This window comes from Rhinatrema bivittatum, chromosome 3, assembly GCF_901001135.1.
Source record: "Rhinatrema bivittatum chromosome 3, aRhiBiv1.1, whole genome shotgun sequence".
NCBI classification, from domain to species: Eukaryota; Metazoa; Chordata; class Amphibia; order Gymnophiona; family Rhinatrematidae; genus Rhinatrema; species Rhinatrema bivittatum.
The window spans coordinates 99,694,437-99,712,952 of NC_042617.1; the positions used below are offsets into that span (position 1 = coordinate 99,694,437).

An 18,516-nucleotide genomic window follows, 5' to 3' on the forward strand; every position below is an offset into this window, starting at 1 on the left:
CATGTCATTTTTTTACAAAGGTCATGTTCTGATCTCTAAAACCCTATAGACTATTAAATTGTCTCACATCCTTGACTCAGCTGAATTGTGTTTCCAGTACAATCCAGGTGAAACATCACAACTTAAAAAAGGTTTGGATAAGTTCCTAGAGGAAAAATCCATAAACTTCTATTAATTATTAAGCAATAGTAGCTTGAGGTTTATTTAATGTTTGGGTACTTGCCAGGTACTTGTGACTTGGATTGGCCACTGTTGGACCCTTGATCTGACCCAGTATGGCAATTCTTATGTTCTCATGAGAATGACTATCCACAATGTCTCTACTTTATTGAAATTTACCCTAATGAAAACTTTACTCTTCCCCTAGTGGCCATCTTGTTTTCTGCACAAACTTGTATTTATATAGAGACATTCTCAGCAGTCAGTTGCCAGAGTTTGGTCTTACTTAAGTCCTCTTTCTCTGGCTCCAGTCCTGTATTTAGAAGACTTCTTTGTCTCCAGACTCTATAGCCTGTACTCCTGCTTGATCTCTTCCCCAACTTCTGGTGTGTTCCATTTCCTTTCATGGTTCCAGGCTCCTCTCACATCGTTTGTATCATGGGCAATCCCCACCTTTCATGCCTTGTTGGCCACCTGCACCAAAGGGCTGAAGCTGAAGGGAAGGTGGCTGGCATAGGAGGAAGACTACCAGAGTTCCTGCTTCCACTGTCATTGGCCTGGATTCACCTTTCCAGATACTAGGCCACTCATTCCTGGGGCAACCAATTGATGACAACCATCATAATGTTCCATCAATATCAACCCTGGAACTTTAACAAGGTAAACTTTTCAACTTATATACTTGTTGACAATTCTACTTCTGCTAATGTGTATCATCAGTCCCTTAGTTCTTAGATCATCATTCGCTTCTGAACTTCCTAACTTTGCTGAACACCACTTCACCAGACCATGATTGCCAAGTCCCTACTGATCTTGTTCTTTAAACCTGCTTCATCTTGACTCAACCATCTGATTCATATAGATGGCCCCAAATCACAGAACTTCAGATAAGGAATGACAAGTATACACCCCCCCCCCCCCCCCCCCCCCCCCCCCCCATATTCATGCTACTGGACAAATAACTTTAAGAATTGTGAATATTTTTTATCTGAATGGGAAAAGAAATTTCAAGAAAATGTTATCTTCTGACACTTTCCGAGTCACCCTTGGGAACACCATTCCCAACTTTTCTGTCCATTGCTGTGTCAGCGTTTCTACTTATCATCCAGATTTCCATCTTTATCGTCATGGGAAAAGAAGATAACTAACCCCATTAAATCCATCCATTTGTCACAAATTTATAAGTTACTTAATTCCCAGCTTCAGAGTCTATGAATTAGAAGTGTTTATGAAAAAAACTCTCCTACATAGTAGAGCAAACAACCAACAAAACCAGAAGAGGACTGGTAGAGACTCAACAAGACATTTCCTTACTTGCTGGGGTGGCCATGAATAACAAAACAAGAATTGAAGAAGCTCTCTTTTTAGGAAGAGTATATTTGTTTGATGAATATGGACTTAATGTAAGATTTGCAAGGTTATGTATATGTGTAATGATGGTATGGGGGTGGCATTGTATGCATAAGAAAGTTTAAGTTTAGATATACAGAGCTAAGTGGTTGTGAAAGAAATCACAAAAGGGAGACATTAATGATTTTAGTAGACCTAACTGGCCTGTGTTTGTGTTTTTCACCATCTAACTAACCTTTGTGTTAGTCTTATAGGATTAGCTAGAACATTATCACTGCCTTGCATTTGCTGTGACCAGCAGTTGATCTCAAAAAAGTAACTGATAAGTTTTGGAAGCCAGTCTACTTCCCTCAAACATTTACATTAGTTACATTAATGTGCAACAAAAGACAAATGGCCATTTTATGCATTCTTCCTCCTAAGGGGGAGGGAGGGTATTTTAATAAATTATTCTTAATGTCAGTATTCCTTATTTCAGTGCTGATATGTATGTGAAGGGCCAGATTCACCTGCAATAAAACTATTAGTTTGTATTCTGATGACCTGAAACTTAGTCCCAATGGACCTTCTTATATTTACCATTCAAATCAGTCATGTTCTTTTTTCCAAATATTTTCTAATCTTTCAACAAGCTATAACTTATTTAATTATAATAAAACTAGGACTTCTGAGTCTCCCTAAGTATTAGTGCCAGTGTCATACTAAATATGACAAAGGGACGATAGTAGAGGTAATCTGAAAATGTTTTCCTGTGAAGCTATCATTACAGCACTGTGAAATTGCACTGATCAGATTTACAAAACTATCCAAGGTTGCTGAAATTCTAGAACATATACTGAAATTCTAAAATGAATATAAAAGATCAAAAAGTATATCAAGGTTCAACAGTGAGTGTTAATGTTCCTTCTGGGTTCAATTTACAAGAAATCACATGATTTACAAGAATTCATTCTTTGTAACATATAGGTGATAAAATTGTAATGCCAACCAATTAGGAAAATGTTATGCAAATAAACAAACTAACTCATTGGTGTATAAATTAGAGGTGGTGACCTATTTAACCTCTGTATCTATAACATTTCCTGAGACTGCTTCTGAATTGTCATGTTCAGGGCCAGTGCAAGCTTATTTGGTACCCTAGGCAAGCTTTCGGTTATTCACCCCCTCCCTCATCTTATCTATTGGTGGATGTTCCAGCACAGCACTCTCTCCTACCCATAGTAATGGCTCCAGGACTGCACTTCCTTCTTTGGCAGTATTGGTTCTGGTACAGCACTCTTTAGACCTTATACTGGCAGGATTTTGCCACCAATAAAATTTTGGCACTTTAGGCAACTACCTAGTTTGCCTAATGGAAGCACTGGCCCTGACCTTGCTGGTAATTAAACTCTCCTGGAATATTCCAGTAAAGATCTTTCTCTTTTAGCTGCCGATATTATGTGTTTATTTATAGCCCACAACAGTTCCTCACAATTCACTGCTGTTTTAATGACTCAAAACAATTTTTTATCTGCAAGTTTGGTCATCTCACTCATTGTTTCCATTCCCAGATCATTTATGAATATGCTAATTAGCACAGGTCCCAGTACAGACCCCTGGGCACTCTACTAATGACCTTTCTCCATTTGGAAATGAAACAAATCTCAGTGAACCTCAAAGATGTACTAGGGCAAATTGACAAACTAAAGAGTAGCAAATCACCTGGACCAGATGGTACATATCCCAGAGTGCTGAAAGAAATGTGAAATGAAATTACAGACCTGCTATTAGAAATCTGTAAACTATTATTAACATCATCTATGGAAGACTGGAGGGTTGCCAATATAACACCAGTTTTTAAAAAGGGATCAGGGGGTGATCCAGGAAAATGGTAGAAACTATCATAAAGAGCAAAATTACTGAATATATATATAGGCATAGTTTAATGGAACAAAGCCAATATGGATTTAGCCAAGGGAAGTCTTGCCTCACCAATTTTCTACATTTTTTGAGGGTGTAAATGTTATGGGACCACTCCTTTTTAATAAATTTATAAATGACCTGGAAATGGGAACGACAAGTGAGGTGATCAGATTAGCAGATGACACAAAATTATTCAAAGTTCTTAAATCACAAGAAGATTGTGAGAAATTGCAAGAGAATCTTGCAAAACTGGGAGGCTGAGCATGTAAATGGCAAATAAAATTTAATGTAGACAAGTGCAAAATGATGCCTGCCAGTGCTTATGCTCTTCTCTATTTTTCTCATTTGGGTCTGCTTTCCATTTTGAATAATGCCTTTTTGGATTTAATTACCTCTTTCACCTCGCTATTTAACCTTGCCAGCAGTTTATTTTCTTCTACCTTTTTAATGCATGGAATACAATTGACAGTGCTTGGCCAATGGGCCAAATTCTAGGGCTCCTTCCAGAACTTTGCAGTCCTGGGCCTTAAATCCAGCAACTAGGTGTCACTGTTGCACAATGATTGAGATTACATCCACCCAGGGCCTGGGAGTGGTTTTTGCAGCATTCCAAGCTGTGGCTGACCTGGGGACTAGAAGACTTGACCCAGGAATGGAACCCAAGTCCTCTGTAGGACAGTGTGAAGCACTGCCACTGAGCCATCAGGCCAACTTCCCTTAAGGTACTGTCAGGGTTGGCAATGGGGGGTTGTTCCCCACCCAGTCGTACCTTCTCAAATCCTTCCCTCTCAGGGCAAGAGCCCACCTCTCCACTCCTGAACTCCAAGTCTCAGAATTGTCTCTAAAGCAACAACAACTAAAGAAATTCAGCATAGGACCTCCCTGTCCCCTCATCCTGCATGGGCTTCCTGTTACCATGGAAATCCAGTCAAGGGGAGGGGTGATGTAGGGCCTTTCAGTGCTTGACTGCTATAGAAGGCCCATGCTGAATTTATCTGGTTGCTACTGCTACTGCTGCAGGGCCAGCACCATGGCGTCAGGCCCAGATACTAGCATGACAATGACTGCAATGCTCCGGCACTGTATAAATTTGGTGCCAGAGACAGTTGGTTATACCTAAATCTAGGCCTGTGGGCTGTGACATTCTGCTTCACTTATACACACTTACAGGGGTAGATTTTAAAAATCATTTATTCGAGCAAAACTGGTTTTTGCTCGAGTAAATACACTTTACTCAAGTAAGTGGGCTTTTCAAAATTGCTACAATATATGCCATTGAATTGTCCATAGGATTTACTCAAGTAAATGCACTTTACTCGAGTAAATAGCTTTTGAAAATTGCTACGATAGTATGTCACATTTACATGCGTAACTCCTTTGAAAATGACCCCCACAATGTGGATTTTTCCCCCCCTTATAACTCTAGTTCTTAGCAGAACCTCTGACACCCCTCATTGACAGCATGTAGAATCCAAAACAAGCCTAGGATTCTGGGACAAAACTGTATATGGGGAAAAAAAACGGTTTTCCTTCTGATACCACATAGCATTAAAAAAAAGAATGCTAAAGTATACTAAAGTAATGAGACTGGGGTAAAATTGTGCTGTGTGCCTGCAGGAGAGCATTTCTGCATAGCCAGCTGTTCAGTTAGCTATACTGAAGTGCGGTTTTTATAATAATGCAAGCATTCAGACTTCATATGCTCACCCTCTGTATGCTGCTGACTTTAAAATCTTCAGATGGACCTCAGAGCTAATAACTGCAGGTTGATTACTCTGTTGGATATGGACATATGGTTTTGGTGTTACAGGATTCGGGGGGGAGGGGGTGGGGTGGGAGATTGAACAGAGGAGAAATCCCAGTTGATAAAATGTATAATCTGACATGCTGCCCAGTTATGTTCACAGCAACAAAAAGAAGAAAGCAAAATTCTTTTTAAAATAATAATATATAAGAATTATATTGATGTTTTACTTTCCTTAAGAAAGTTAGTGCAAACTGACTTAGAAACGCTTTTGATTGGTATCGATGGCCATGCTTTTAATAAACTTTGTGAAATAGATTGTGTAAACTGAAAACAGGTTAAGACTTTAAACTGAAATAGGCTTTTTAAATTAGTTCTATCTCCCCATTTAGTCAATTCTGGTAATAATTATTTTCATCAATAAACATTACAAATTAACCATCATATGCTTAGTCCATGTATAATCACAACCCATAACCCATGAAAGACCATGTCTTAGTGGACTGAAGGCACTCATAATGGCAGTAACGTGCATGCCATATCTGCAAAATCTGAGCCTGCTGGGTGCAGGCATCCACAGAGATTCTACAGTTTCCCGTAATGGGTAATAAGAAACTTGCATTGATTATCATGCTCTTTATCTATAAATAAAATGGCTTCAGCATTGCAGAGAGATACACACTAATGAATTATGAAAGACCTATGAACACAATTATCTGTTCGTTAGAAGAAGAGTGTCAAGCCAGCAGCAGCTTTTTTGAACCTTGCTGCCATTGCATGAAGCACACACTGCAATCTTCAGTGGAGACTGAATATCTTCCACTCAGGATGCTTTTCAAATGTCTTCTCCCACGTCAGATAGTATCCTCCTGCTCCTCTTTTGCTTCTCTTAGCTACCGTCATGATCTGTCATGAAAAACAGGATGCACATCAGTCCTTTTAATTCCCAATCACCCTAAAATAGGACATATCACCTGCCCAAAACGCACATCGCTATTTAGAAGGCCCACATACATTCTAAGGTTGAAGCGCGTTTTGGTTATTGCTTGTAGTGTGAAGAAGGACTGATTGTATGATAAGATTTAAATAATTTGTTTAGTGCCGTATTTTTATTTAGGGTTGTTAGGAACCTGCACCCTCAACCATCTCTATTCCTTTAGACACTTTTGATTCACACAAATTACTTCTTAACACAAAAGTATAATTTTGTTCACAGCTCTTTCATATTCATAATTTTGCACACTAAGCTGTTCCTTTCTAATTTTCCTTTTTCCCTTTGAAGCCCTAATGTAAAATGAATTCAGTATGAATATTTGTTTATGGTAGATATAGAGATGGAGAACCTTCTTTCTAAATGGAAAGCTGGAAAGTGTTATTAAATGTTACAGTATAATTGTTTTTAATCAGATAAAATGTAAACTAATCTGGGCAAAGCAAAAAAAAAACTTTTTCAAAAAAAATTTCACTTCTGAATTTCCTGAGACTATCCTTATGAGTGGCTAATGAAACATCCCAGTAATTACATTTAGTGATTATTTGGGTTGCCAGGGACTGGGGGTTTGCAGAAGCAGCATCCATAGTTCCCACATCACAGTCAGTTCTTAACTGCAATTGCTGGCTGCCCAAAGATGTAATTCTATTGGGTTCTGGAGAAAACCACTGTCTGTCCCTCTCAGTCAGAGAATTAGTTCTGCAGTGGCTAGGCTAGAAGGGAACCTGATTAAAAATGGAGCCCAGCCTTGGGTGGGAGAACTCCCATCCCCCTACCTACCCTTTGGCATATATAGTATTGAGTGGAAACAAAGCAAGAACTGAACGGACTAGCAGCTGGGATTTGAAAGAAGGTGTGCCAATGAAGAGAATGTGATTATCGGTAACTTCTATTGCAGGAAGCTACAGACAAAAATGTTACTCCACTGAGCCATCCAGAGGAATACCCAATGCTTGGTGAAAAGACAATAGTATAGATCAGGGAGGCCCAAGAACATAATAAATACAGTATGCCCTTGCTTTGGAGAGACATTACCTCCTCTTCCTCAAGACATTTTATTTGTTGTTGTTTTGGGGTTTGGGGGGTTTTTTTATTATTATTATTTTTTAAATTTTACTTCAAGTAAATATTACACCTCAAATCAAGCAGCTGGTGAAAGGCAGATGGCAGAGTGGTTCACAGATTTCTGATACACAGGATATAATACTGCCTTAAAAATAAGAAGCCATAGAAAAGGACTCCGCCAATGGGAAATAGATGCTAATTATAAATGTGGAGGCCAGTTTTCAAAATCACCCAGGTGTATTGGCTGTCTGAAAAATGCCCTAACTCGATCTGGCTAAAAGTACACATGGAGTTGCACAACACATGTTCTTTTAGCTGGATGGATGGGCGAAGTTCCTGGGCTCAAAAAATAACAAGCATTGATAGTATTTTCAAATTCACGTGCGTTATTTCCCATAGAAATTTGATCTGCAGAAAAAGCAGGTGAGAAGTCTGCAGGCACTTTGTACCTCCCCGAATTTTCAAAGGGAAAGTGCGCACATTCTTCTCTTTTGAAAACGAGATACAAGGTCCATGAGTACAAAGCACCTGCAGACTTTGCTCCTACCTCCCTACGGCAAGCACAATGTGCTTCTTTCTGAGGACATGTGTAATCATGTCTGCCTGCTCTTCCTAGCCACAGCATGAGCCCTGGAATTAGTAATTAATGCAAGGCAAAAAAACAAAGAGACAACCTTATGCCGTGGAAAGATTTATTAATTTATTGTAATACAGAGCCCGACTCCGGCCGAGTTTCGCCAATTAAGGCTGCATCAGGGGATGACTTCTGATGGCAAAAGAAACTACATAAGTATATTCTTTTGTAGTAATATTATCAAGTCAAATTTCAATCTTGATCCTGCATACAGCTCTCTTCACTTCGCGAACTGGCAGCGTATCTCACTCAAAATTGTGTAGGAATAAGGCAAAAATAAACCGATGTGTCTATAATATTTTGCCTTCTATTTAACAACCTCTCAACCGCAATAGGACAGGTCCTTGTAATGCGCTGCCAGTTCGCGAAATGAAGAGAGCTGTATGCAGGATCAAGATTGAAATTTGACTTGATAATATTACTACAAAAGAATATACTTATGTAGTTTCTTTTGCCATCAGAAGTCATCCCCTGATGCAGCCTTAATTGGCGAAACTCGGCCGGAGTCGGGCTCTGTATTACAATAAATTAATAAATCTTTCCACGGCATAAGGTTGTCTCTTTGTTTTTTTGCCTTGGCTACGTGGGACCACCTTCCGATTTGCTTTATTAGTAATTAATGGACAGCATACAGAGCATGGAAGACTGTGCCATACTTTGTGCATACCACATTGTTCATAGCACCTCCTCATCTTGTCCATCCTGAGCCTCCACCTTTGTCCTATCTCCAGGCTGAGCGAGAAGAGGAGAGCAAGCACTGAACACTGTATGTGACTTACTCTGAGTGTTAGAAGCAGCAGCTGTGAAGGAGTTCTGGTAACCACATGCTGCAGCCAAGGTAACTAACTGAGCTGGTTGCCTACAACACACTGACTTCTCCCTTATACTGCACTTGTATGTATAGGGAGTTGGTCCATTGTGATTAGTTCAAATGTGTCCTTGCCCCCCTCTCTCCCTTTGATTTAAAATTTGGAAGATATACTGGTAGGGTTTCCAGTTCTTCTGTAGTTCTTCCTTTGGCCATGAGTCCTCTCCATGTCCACACTGCCTGCTTCATGGAGAGTTGGTTTGCCACACAACATTTTTGTTTATGTAACTGTGCCTTGGTCTTGAAAAAGTTGGGAAACACTATTATATAGTACAAAGAAATGTGAATTTTAAAACAGATGCACTCTCAAGTAACACTTATTTACCTGGGGCTATTTTATAAACTTTGCACATATGCGCGCAAGTATCAATGTGTGCATATCTTTGTATAAGAAAGGGGCGGATTTGGGAAAGATCAAGGGAGGTCCAGGGCGGGACCAAAATATGCGCATGTAAATTGTGATTTTATGCAGCGCGCACATTGCTCTTACCTGCGCCTGTTTACTTCTGCTATTTATCAGGTATAAGCCTGCATAAAACTATTTATTAGAGATGTGAATCGTGTCCTCGATCGTCTTAACGATCGATTTCGGCTGGGAGGGGGAGGAAATCGTATTGTTGCCGTTTGGGTGTGTAAACTATCGTGAAAAATCGTTAAAATCGTGAGCCGGCACACTAAACCCCCCTAAAACCCACCCGACCCTTTAAATTAAATCCCCCACCCTCCCGAACCCCCCCAAATGCTTTAAATTACCTGGGGATCCGGCGGTGGTCCAGAACGGCGGCGGTCCGGAACGGCCCCCTCAATAGAATCGTGTTGTCTTCAGCCGGCGCCATTTTTCAAAATGGCCGCCGCAAAATGGCGGTGGCCATAGACAAAAACGATTCGACGGAGGAGGTCGTTCCGGACCCCCGCTGGACTTTTGGCAAGTCTTGTGGGGGTCAGGAGGCCCCCCCAAGCTGGCCAAAAGTTTCCTGGGAGTCCAGCGGGGTTCCGGGAGCGATTTCTTGCCGCGAATCGTTTTCGTACGGAAAATGGCGCCGGCAGGAGATCGACTGCAGGAGGTCGTTCAGCGGGGGTTCCGGACCGCCGCTGAACGACCTCCTGCACTCGATCTCCTGCCGGCGCCATTTTCCATACGAAAACGATTTGCGGCAAGAAATCGCTCCCGGAACCCTGCTGGACTCCCAGGAAACTTTTGGCCAGCTTGCGGGGGCCTCCTGACCCCCACAAGACTTGCCAAAAGTCCAGCGGGGGTCCGGAACGACCTCCTCTGTCGAATCGTTTTTGTCTATGGCCGCCGCCATTTTGCGGTGGCCATTTTGAAAAATGGCGCCGGCTGAAGACAACACAATTCTATTGAGAGGGCCGTTCCGGACCGCCGCCGTTCTGGACCACCGCCGGATCCCCAGGTAATTTAAAGCATTGGGGGGGGGGGGGTTCGGGAGGGGGGGAGATTTAATTTAAAGGGTCGGGGGTGGGTTTTAGGGGGTTTTAGTGTGCCGGTTTTCCTGCCCTCCCCCTTCACCCGATTTACGATTTTTTAACGATAAATCGGGGGAATTGGTATTGTATCGTGGCCCTAACGATTTTTTGACGATTTAAAATATATTGGACGATATTTTAAATCGTCAAAAAACGATTCACATCCCTACTATTTATAGCCAAATACAGACTGTGTGAGGGATCTGGATAAAATGGGGGGAGTGCAGGCTAAAGATCCAGGATATCTTGATGACCTAGAGGTAGGCTGGGCAAACTGGTGAATTAATGGTAAAACTGGTCATTTCCTAACGTGTGCATGTTATAAAATGAGCTTGCTTGCACATGTAAAAGCCGACAGTTCCTAAGTAAAATGCGTGAATAGTCACCGCGTGTGTAAATGCTTAAAATTAGAAGCACACATACACATACTAGGCGTGTTTTACTCTTGCACACATGATGTAAGATTCATGCGTACATGGCTGCGCACCTACGTATGCACGCATATGGCCATGTGCACGCCCATTTAAGAGTTACCATCCCAGTGTATATGGTAATTAACAAATATAATTGTTAAGAAGCTTGTTTAATTCTGGTCATCTATTATCAAGTCTGTTTGACAATGCATTATCCATCTAAATTTTCTTAATTAGAATAAATCTAATGTTATTATTATAATTCCCACTACAAATATTTGCGTGAGAAAGTGAGACGGAAGTAAATTTGTAACGTGGAGTATTGACTAGTTTTACTGGACAGTTTTGTTTCTTTATTTTTGTTTCTTGTAGAGTGCACTGATACTATTGGGAAAAAAAACCCATTAGTAATGCTTTGCGAGCTAGTTGGTTCTTTTAATACTGTACAGGGAAAGCTCTGGTGATGTTCTGCTATGCCTTTAAAGGAATAGAAGGTTGGTTCGTAAGGATAGATGGGACACCTTCTCTTTTGTAAGTTTCCTGAAGGATATAGAGAAACATCCATACAGTTAAGGCCGGATCTTTTAAAGCCGGCAGCGTGCCAATACCGGGAGATACGCGAGGGGCCAGGTCACGCACGTATCTCCCGGTACATGCGGAATAGCCAGCAAAGTAAAGTATTTAGCTATGATAAGGTTAAATAATACTGGTACTAACTAGGTGCGTTTAGCAAAATCTGGCAATGTTTAATGAAAAAATGTATAAGAAATAGAAACAGGAGTGAGCATAAGAGAGTTTAGGAGTAGATAGTACTCTTTCATTCTGGCAAAGACTATAAGAAGATTTAGGTCTCTGGTGGACCGATGCCTATGCAGAAGCCATGGTTATTGTGTATGATTCTGAAACTAAAGGGGGATATTACTGCACCTTGTATCCTGTTGCAAGCAGAATTCCAGCATGCCTTTGACTGCTGCAGACTAATGAAGCTTTAGTACAAAAGAAAAGAGACACAGAGAGAGTTACATAAGGGAAAAGGAACAACATTTTTATAAAGTAATGTATTGTTAAAATGGGAGTTGTGAAGGTGGTTACAAGTAAGTAAAAGAACCTATTCTTGGTTTTGGAAGAGTATGTTTTGGTGTTTTGTTATTTGGTTTAAAAGTTTAGAATGTGTGGACAGATTGAGTTAGGATTCTGCTGATGTTAGCTAGATGTGATTTAAGTTGTCCGAATGAAAAATAAAAAAAACATACACAAAGTAGAAACTTTTGAACAAATCAATGGCCAGGAGCCACAGAACTGTAGTCAGAGGCAAGTTTTTATGATTATTACAATTATAATAATTTAAATTAGCTGTGCATGTTATGCAGTGTAATTAGAAACTTGAATTTGTTTATTGTTTATCTTGAAAGCAAAAAGGGGATTTTTTTATTATGCAGGATGACCATGATCCTGTGTAATTCAGTGTCACAACCTAATTAATTAATCAATTGATGATATTTCAATACAAGATAGAAAAGAATACATATGTTATTCAGAGACTTGTCCAAGAATTTTTTAGAACTGCAGATAGGGAATCTCAGGAGAGCTAGCCATGCGATAGACTACTTTGGCAGTTAGAAAGTTTCACTTTTGTGAAGAATATGTTGTCTGAGTCTAATAAATGTAGAATAATTGTAAGATAATTATTCTAGTAGTAAAAGAATTGTTTATATTCTTTCAAGAAAGGTATCTTTATTGGAATTCTAGAAAATTATTTGGAGCTCAGCATTAAACTTGTGGGTAATCCAAACTGGGTACCAGTTTTATACACTGATGTTTTAATAATACTAAAGGAGGATTGGGAATTCTTTATGTTTATTTTCAGATCATGCACAGTCCTGGACACTGGGCCTCACCTGTTACTATTTTATTATTTTATTTATTTATTTATTATTTAGGTCTAATTCTCAATGGAGCACAGGATTTGGTGAGAGAGGTAACGGTGGTGGGGCCGCTTGGCAATAGTGATCATAATATGATCAAATTTGAATTAATGACTGGAAGGGGGACAGTGTGCAAATCCACGGCTCTCGTGCTAAACTTTCAAAAGGGAAACTTTGATAAAATGAGAAAAATAGCTAGAAAAAAACTGAAAGGAGCATCTATAAAGGTAAAAAGTGTGCAAGAGGCTTGGTCATGGTTAAAAAATACCATCCTAGAAGCACAGTCCAGATGTATTCCACACATTAAGAAAGATTAAAAGAAGGCAAATTGATTACCGACATGGTTAAAAGGGGAGGTGAAAGAAGCTATTTAAGCCAAAAGATCTTCATTCAAAAATTGGAAGAAGGATCCAACAGAAGAAAATAGGATAATGCATAAGCGTTGGCAAGTTAAATGTAAGACATTGATAAGACAGACTAAGAGAGAATTTGAAAAGAAGTAAAAACTTTTAAAGATATATCCGAAGCAGAGAGCCTGTGAGGGAGTCAGTTGGACTGTTAGATGATCGAGGGGTTAAAGGGACACTTAGAGAAGATAAGGCCATCGCGGAAAGATTAAATGATTTCTTTGCTTCGGTGTTTACTGAAGAGGATATTGGGGAGGTCCCCGTACCAGAGAAGGTTTTCATGGGTAATGATTTAGATGGACTGAACTAAATCACGGTGAACCTAGAAGATGTGGTAGGCCTGATTGACAAACTGAAGAGTAGTAAATCACCTGGACCGGATGGTATACACCCCAGAGTTCTGAAGGAACTAAAAAAATGAAATTTCAGACCTATTAGTAAAACTTTGTAAGCTATCATTAAAATCATCCATTGTACCTGAAGACTGGAGGATAGCTAATGTAACCCCAATATTTAAAAAGGGCTCCAGGGGCGATCCGGGAAACTACAGACCAGTTAGCTTGACTTCATTGCCAGGAAAAATCGTGGAAAGTGTTCTAAATATCAAAATCACAGAACATATAGAAAGACATGGTTTAATGGAACAAAGTCAGCATGGCTTTATCCAAGGCAAGTCTTGCCTCACAAATCTGCTTCACTTTTTCGAAGGAGTTAATAAACATGGGATAAAGGTGAACCGATAGATGTAGTTACTTGGATTTTCAGAAGACGTTTGACAAAGTTCCTCATGAGAGGCTTCTAGGAAAAGTAAAAAGTCAAGGGATAGGTGGCGATGTCCTTTCGTGGATTACAAACTGGCTAAAAGACAGGAAACAGAGAGTAAGATTAAATGGACAATTTTCTCAGTGGAAGGGAGTGGGCAGTGGAGTGCCTCAGGGATCTGTATTGGGACCCTTACTTTTCAATATATTTATAAATGATCTGGAAAGAAATACAACGAGTGAGGTAATCAAATTTGCAGATGATACAAAATTGTTCAGAGTAGTTAAATCACAAGCAGATTGTGATAAATTGCAGGAAGACCTTGTAAGACTGAAAAATTGGGCATCGAAATGGCAGATGAAATTTAATGTGGATAAGTGCAAGGTGATGCATATAGGGAAAAATAGCCCATGCTATAATTACACAATGCTAGGTTCCATATTAGGTGCTACTACCCAAGAAAGAGATCTAGGCATCATAGTGGATAACACATTGAAATCGTCGGTTCAGTGTGTTGCGGCAGTCAAAAAAGCAAACAGAATGTTGGGAATTATTAGAAAGGGAATGGTGAATAAAACGGAAAATGTCATAATGCCTCTGTATCACTCCATGGTGAGACCGCACCTTGAATACTGTATACAATTCTGGTCGCCGCATCTAAAAAAAGATATAGTTGCGATGGAGAAGGTACAGAGAAGGGAGACCAAAATGATAAAGGGAATGGAACAGCTCCCCTATGAGGAAAGACTAAAGAGGTTAGGACTTTTCAGCTTGGCAAAGAGACGGCTGAGGGAGGATATGATAGAGGTGTTTAAAATCATGAGAGGTCTAGAACAGGTAGATGTGAATCAGTTATTTACTCTTTCGGATAATAGAAAGACTAGGGGGCACTCCATGACGTTAGCATGTGGCATATTTAAAACTAATCGGAGAAAGTTCTTTTTCACTCAACGCACAATTAAACTCTGGAATTTGTTGCCAGAGGATGTGATTAGTGCAGTTAGTGTAGCTGTGTTTAAAAAAGGATTGGATAAGTTCTTGGAGGAGAAGTCCATTAACTGCTATTAATTAAGTTGACTTAGTAAATAGCTACTGCTATTACTAGCAACAGTAACGTGGAACAGACTTAGTTTTTGGGTACTTGCCAGGTTCTTATGGCCTGGATTGGCCACTGTTGGAAACAGGATGCTGGGCTTGATGGACCCTTGCTCTTATGGCATGTTCTTATGTTCTTATGCTACAGTGAAGGAATAACTGGAGCACTTGTACAAAGACACACAACAAACAACAGAGACAATAGAGTCCATATTGGATATAAATGGCCTCAGCTTTTTACGAGATATCTTTCAATGGAATCTAACATGGGTGTTCAAGCCTGCCTATGGCCTACCCTTTGTCCCCATGGAAGGCACCATTAGGCACACTTGCTCAACTGTCTTCCAAGGCAGGCCTACATCCCAATGGTGCCTTCTTGACTCTGTGATATTGAAGGGAGTGGCTAAACTAGATAGGCTGCCACACAGCAAGCCTACCGGCCTGCCCCCAGCCATCTGCGGAATCGACTCTCCGGGTATCTTCTGGCCCCAGACCTGTCAACTTTCACAGCCCTAGGTCATCCGCTCCATGCTCCAAGCCCATAAGCTTAGTCGTGTTTTCTTGCGCTAGCTCTCTTGCCCCTCCCTTAAGTTAACTCCCTCCTACCAAATTTAAACTCGAGCAAACCTCTGCGATGGGTAACAAGACAAATGATTGGCAGTTATCTTGTTAACATTGCATATCAATAATAATTAGAGTGGGATTGGAGGAATTTGTCCTGGTCATCAGTCACAAAGCAAAATTAGGAAGAGGTATAGGAGTTGGCCATATTTAAAGCCCTCACTGGCTCCCTTTCTAAAATTGTTATCACACTGGCCCCTCAAGCCAGTGGGAAGCCAGTGGTGCTCGCTGATGATGTTGGCATTCCTGCTGCATCAACCAATTGTAGGGCCACCAGGTACACACATCATTGGTCGGTGCCTAGAGAGAGGGCTACAAGCTAGCTACCTGGTACATGTGGCTTGGCACCATCTGTGTGCAGACCAACCAAGCTAGAATGAAGCCATGCCCATCTCAGATACCCCTATGCTCATCGAGGATAACTGGTGAGTTCTATGCAGCTTGTCTTTTGCCAGGGCACAGGCACCTTGTTATTATTGGCACTCATACACACACCATCATAGTGGCCAACTAGCCACTCATAAATGCCTGGATCCAAATAATCTGTCATATTATCTAGTTTGCTTTCATATTAAGTGTGATAGGGAAGGATCCTTTCAAAATATAACATGCAGTTTTGACAAAGGTAACCACACAAAAAAATAGTTTAAAATTGTTTGTTTGTTATACTCAATCCATAGGGGTAGATTTTCAAAACTTTTTGTGCGTAAATCCCAGGGATTTATGCGCATGGCCGGGCTTACACGTGCCGGGCGAATTTTCAAAGGCCTGGCCACACATGTAAATCCCGGGATGTATGTAAGTACCAGGGCTTCGGGAAAGGGGTAGGGAGGGGGCAGGGAGGGGTGGGGTGGTCCAGGGGCGTGGCAGGGCATGGCTAGAGGCGCCCGGCACAGCGGCCATTTGTGTGCTGGGGCACACAACTCAAAAGGTAAGAATTTGGGGGGGGGGGGGGGTTAGGATAGGGCTAGGGGGCGGGAAGGTTAGTATAGGAGGTAGGAAGTTCCCTCCCAGGCCATTCCTAAATTGGAGCGGACTGGGAGGGAACCTTGGAAGGCTGCGGGCGTTGGCGGGCACAGGTTGCACAAATGTGCACCCCCTTGCGCGCGCTGACCCCCAATTTTATAACATGCGCCGACCCCCAATTTTATAACATGCACTTTTGTGATATCTATACATATCTAGAAGGCATGGCTTCTGTTATTATTATAATTTCTTCTATGATACGATTTGGGATAGCAGCTGTTCTGTCTTGACATTGTACTGCAGTTCAGTTTTTTTTACATTTGAAACCCAAATCCTCTTTCTCCCTGCCCTCTGTCTGGGTTAATGTTTCTTCTGATGGATAAATCCTACACTCTCTGAGACAAGCATTTCCACCTTTCTGTACTGCATTAATTGACTAGAGAAATAAAGCAGTATTACTATTTTAAAGGTTTGACAAAAGAATGAACTAGTGACCTTTATCAATGAACTCTGGAAACATCAAGAGATTTCATCTTTTTTCAAATCTCCCTCTCTCTCTGCCATCTCCCAAACTAGCACAGAGGATACTTTAAAAGTTAAAACTCAGCAAAATGTATAAATGCAAAGTAATAAAGGTCAGATGATATCTGTATATTGGACCAGCTTAATATATTTATGACCAGCTTTTGAGAATTGTATCACAATCAGGTCACGATTGAGCAAAGGGTTATGTGGTTATATTGTATGTAGATAGATTTATTGTTTCAGTACCATCAAATCCAGGGATTCTTCACAAGATAATTTATGCTTACAAGGCCCCTTCACCAAAGAGCGCATAAGCTAGGTTTGAGCTCAAGGAGACCTTTCTGATTTCCTCAAGGTCACATAGTAAGTGACTGAGAGGGAACCAGATCTGGAATTCAAGATATACACCTCTGTGCTCCAATGAAAGTTTTAAACTGCCATCTTAATGGTTTCAGACCAAAGATTTAGGAATAAAGGTTGAAAATCCACTGGGCCCATCTAGAGTGCAGAAAGACCTCACATATTATGACAGTATGGTGATTCAGGTTCAATGGAAGTACAAATGTCTTTATTTCATGAGTTAAAAATACTTATCAAGAGAGGGAGAATCAATATTTAGTCATTAACAATATGAATGGCTGAGTCATCCTTTTCAGCGAATATCTCTGAGAAGCATGACTTTATATCAGTAGGAATCTTGCTCCAGTAGGTTTATATTTGGTAGTGGTTTAATTATATCTACAATCTTAGAATCAATGCATGCATAGCCCTGGCTCACTCTGAAACATGAGTCAGGTAGAGTGGTTCTTAACTATGTGAGGAAGAATAATCTCCATAGAAGACTGGCTGTGGAAATATGTATTTCAAATCGTGGTTTCTCTCAAAACTCCACACACACATGCTTGTTGCAAGAGGTAGACAGATGGAAGCATTTACAATATAACAGAATAAGCAGCCCATTTACATCTATCTGGTTGAAGTTGGATGGCAGTTATCAACACCGTTCACGCCGTACATCCCAAACTTTTGTGAGAGCAGGAGAGTTAAAAACCAATATTCAGCGGGATTTAGCCAGATAACATGTGAGTTTAGTCAAATAACTCATTATCCGGCCAAAATGTAACTGGATAATGTAGGGGCATTTGGGATACAGATACTTTAAGTAAGTGGGTTACCTGGCTAACTCTGATTTTCAAAGGCAGCTGGATAACTTGTCTGGGTAACTCTGGTCGTTCTGTAGAGTAGTCCTAAAGTTAGCTGGATACATTTATCTAACTTTATGATAGTCAGGAATATTCAGTGGTGTAGCTGCATTTCCAGGGTTTAAGCACAGTCTTGCCCAGGAAAATGGTTTTCAGAATTACCCTCTGTATATTTGTGCCTGGCATTTATATGTAAAAGAGGCTAGAGGGTCTGAGTAGTATTATGTAAATATAAAATGAATGCATATTTAAAGGATATTCATAAATGCAATGGTAAAAACATTTGCTTCGTCCTACTTTAATGATACAGGTTATCTTTCCATACTGAGGGTAACTTTGAAACTGTGCACAGAAATGTAAAGTCTGTGGATAGTTTTTCCCTCCAGGCTTTACACCAGTTTC

At 40.5% G+C, this 18,516-nt stretch overlaps 1 protein-coding gene across 2 annotated transcripts in view; it reads left to right on the top strand.

Annotated features, from left to right (window-relative positions):
* SNAP25 (synaptosome associated protein 25) overlaps positions 1-18,516 on the top strand; it is a 165,546-nt gene that overhangs the window by 65,846 nt on the left and 81,184 nt on the right. The window lies entirely within an intron of this gene.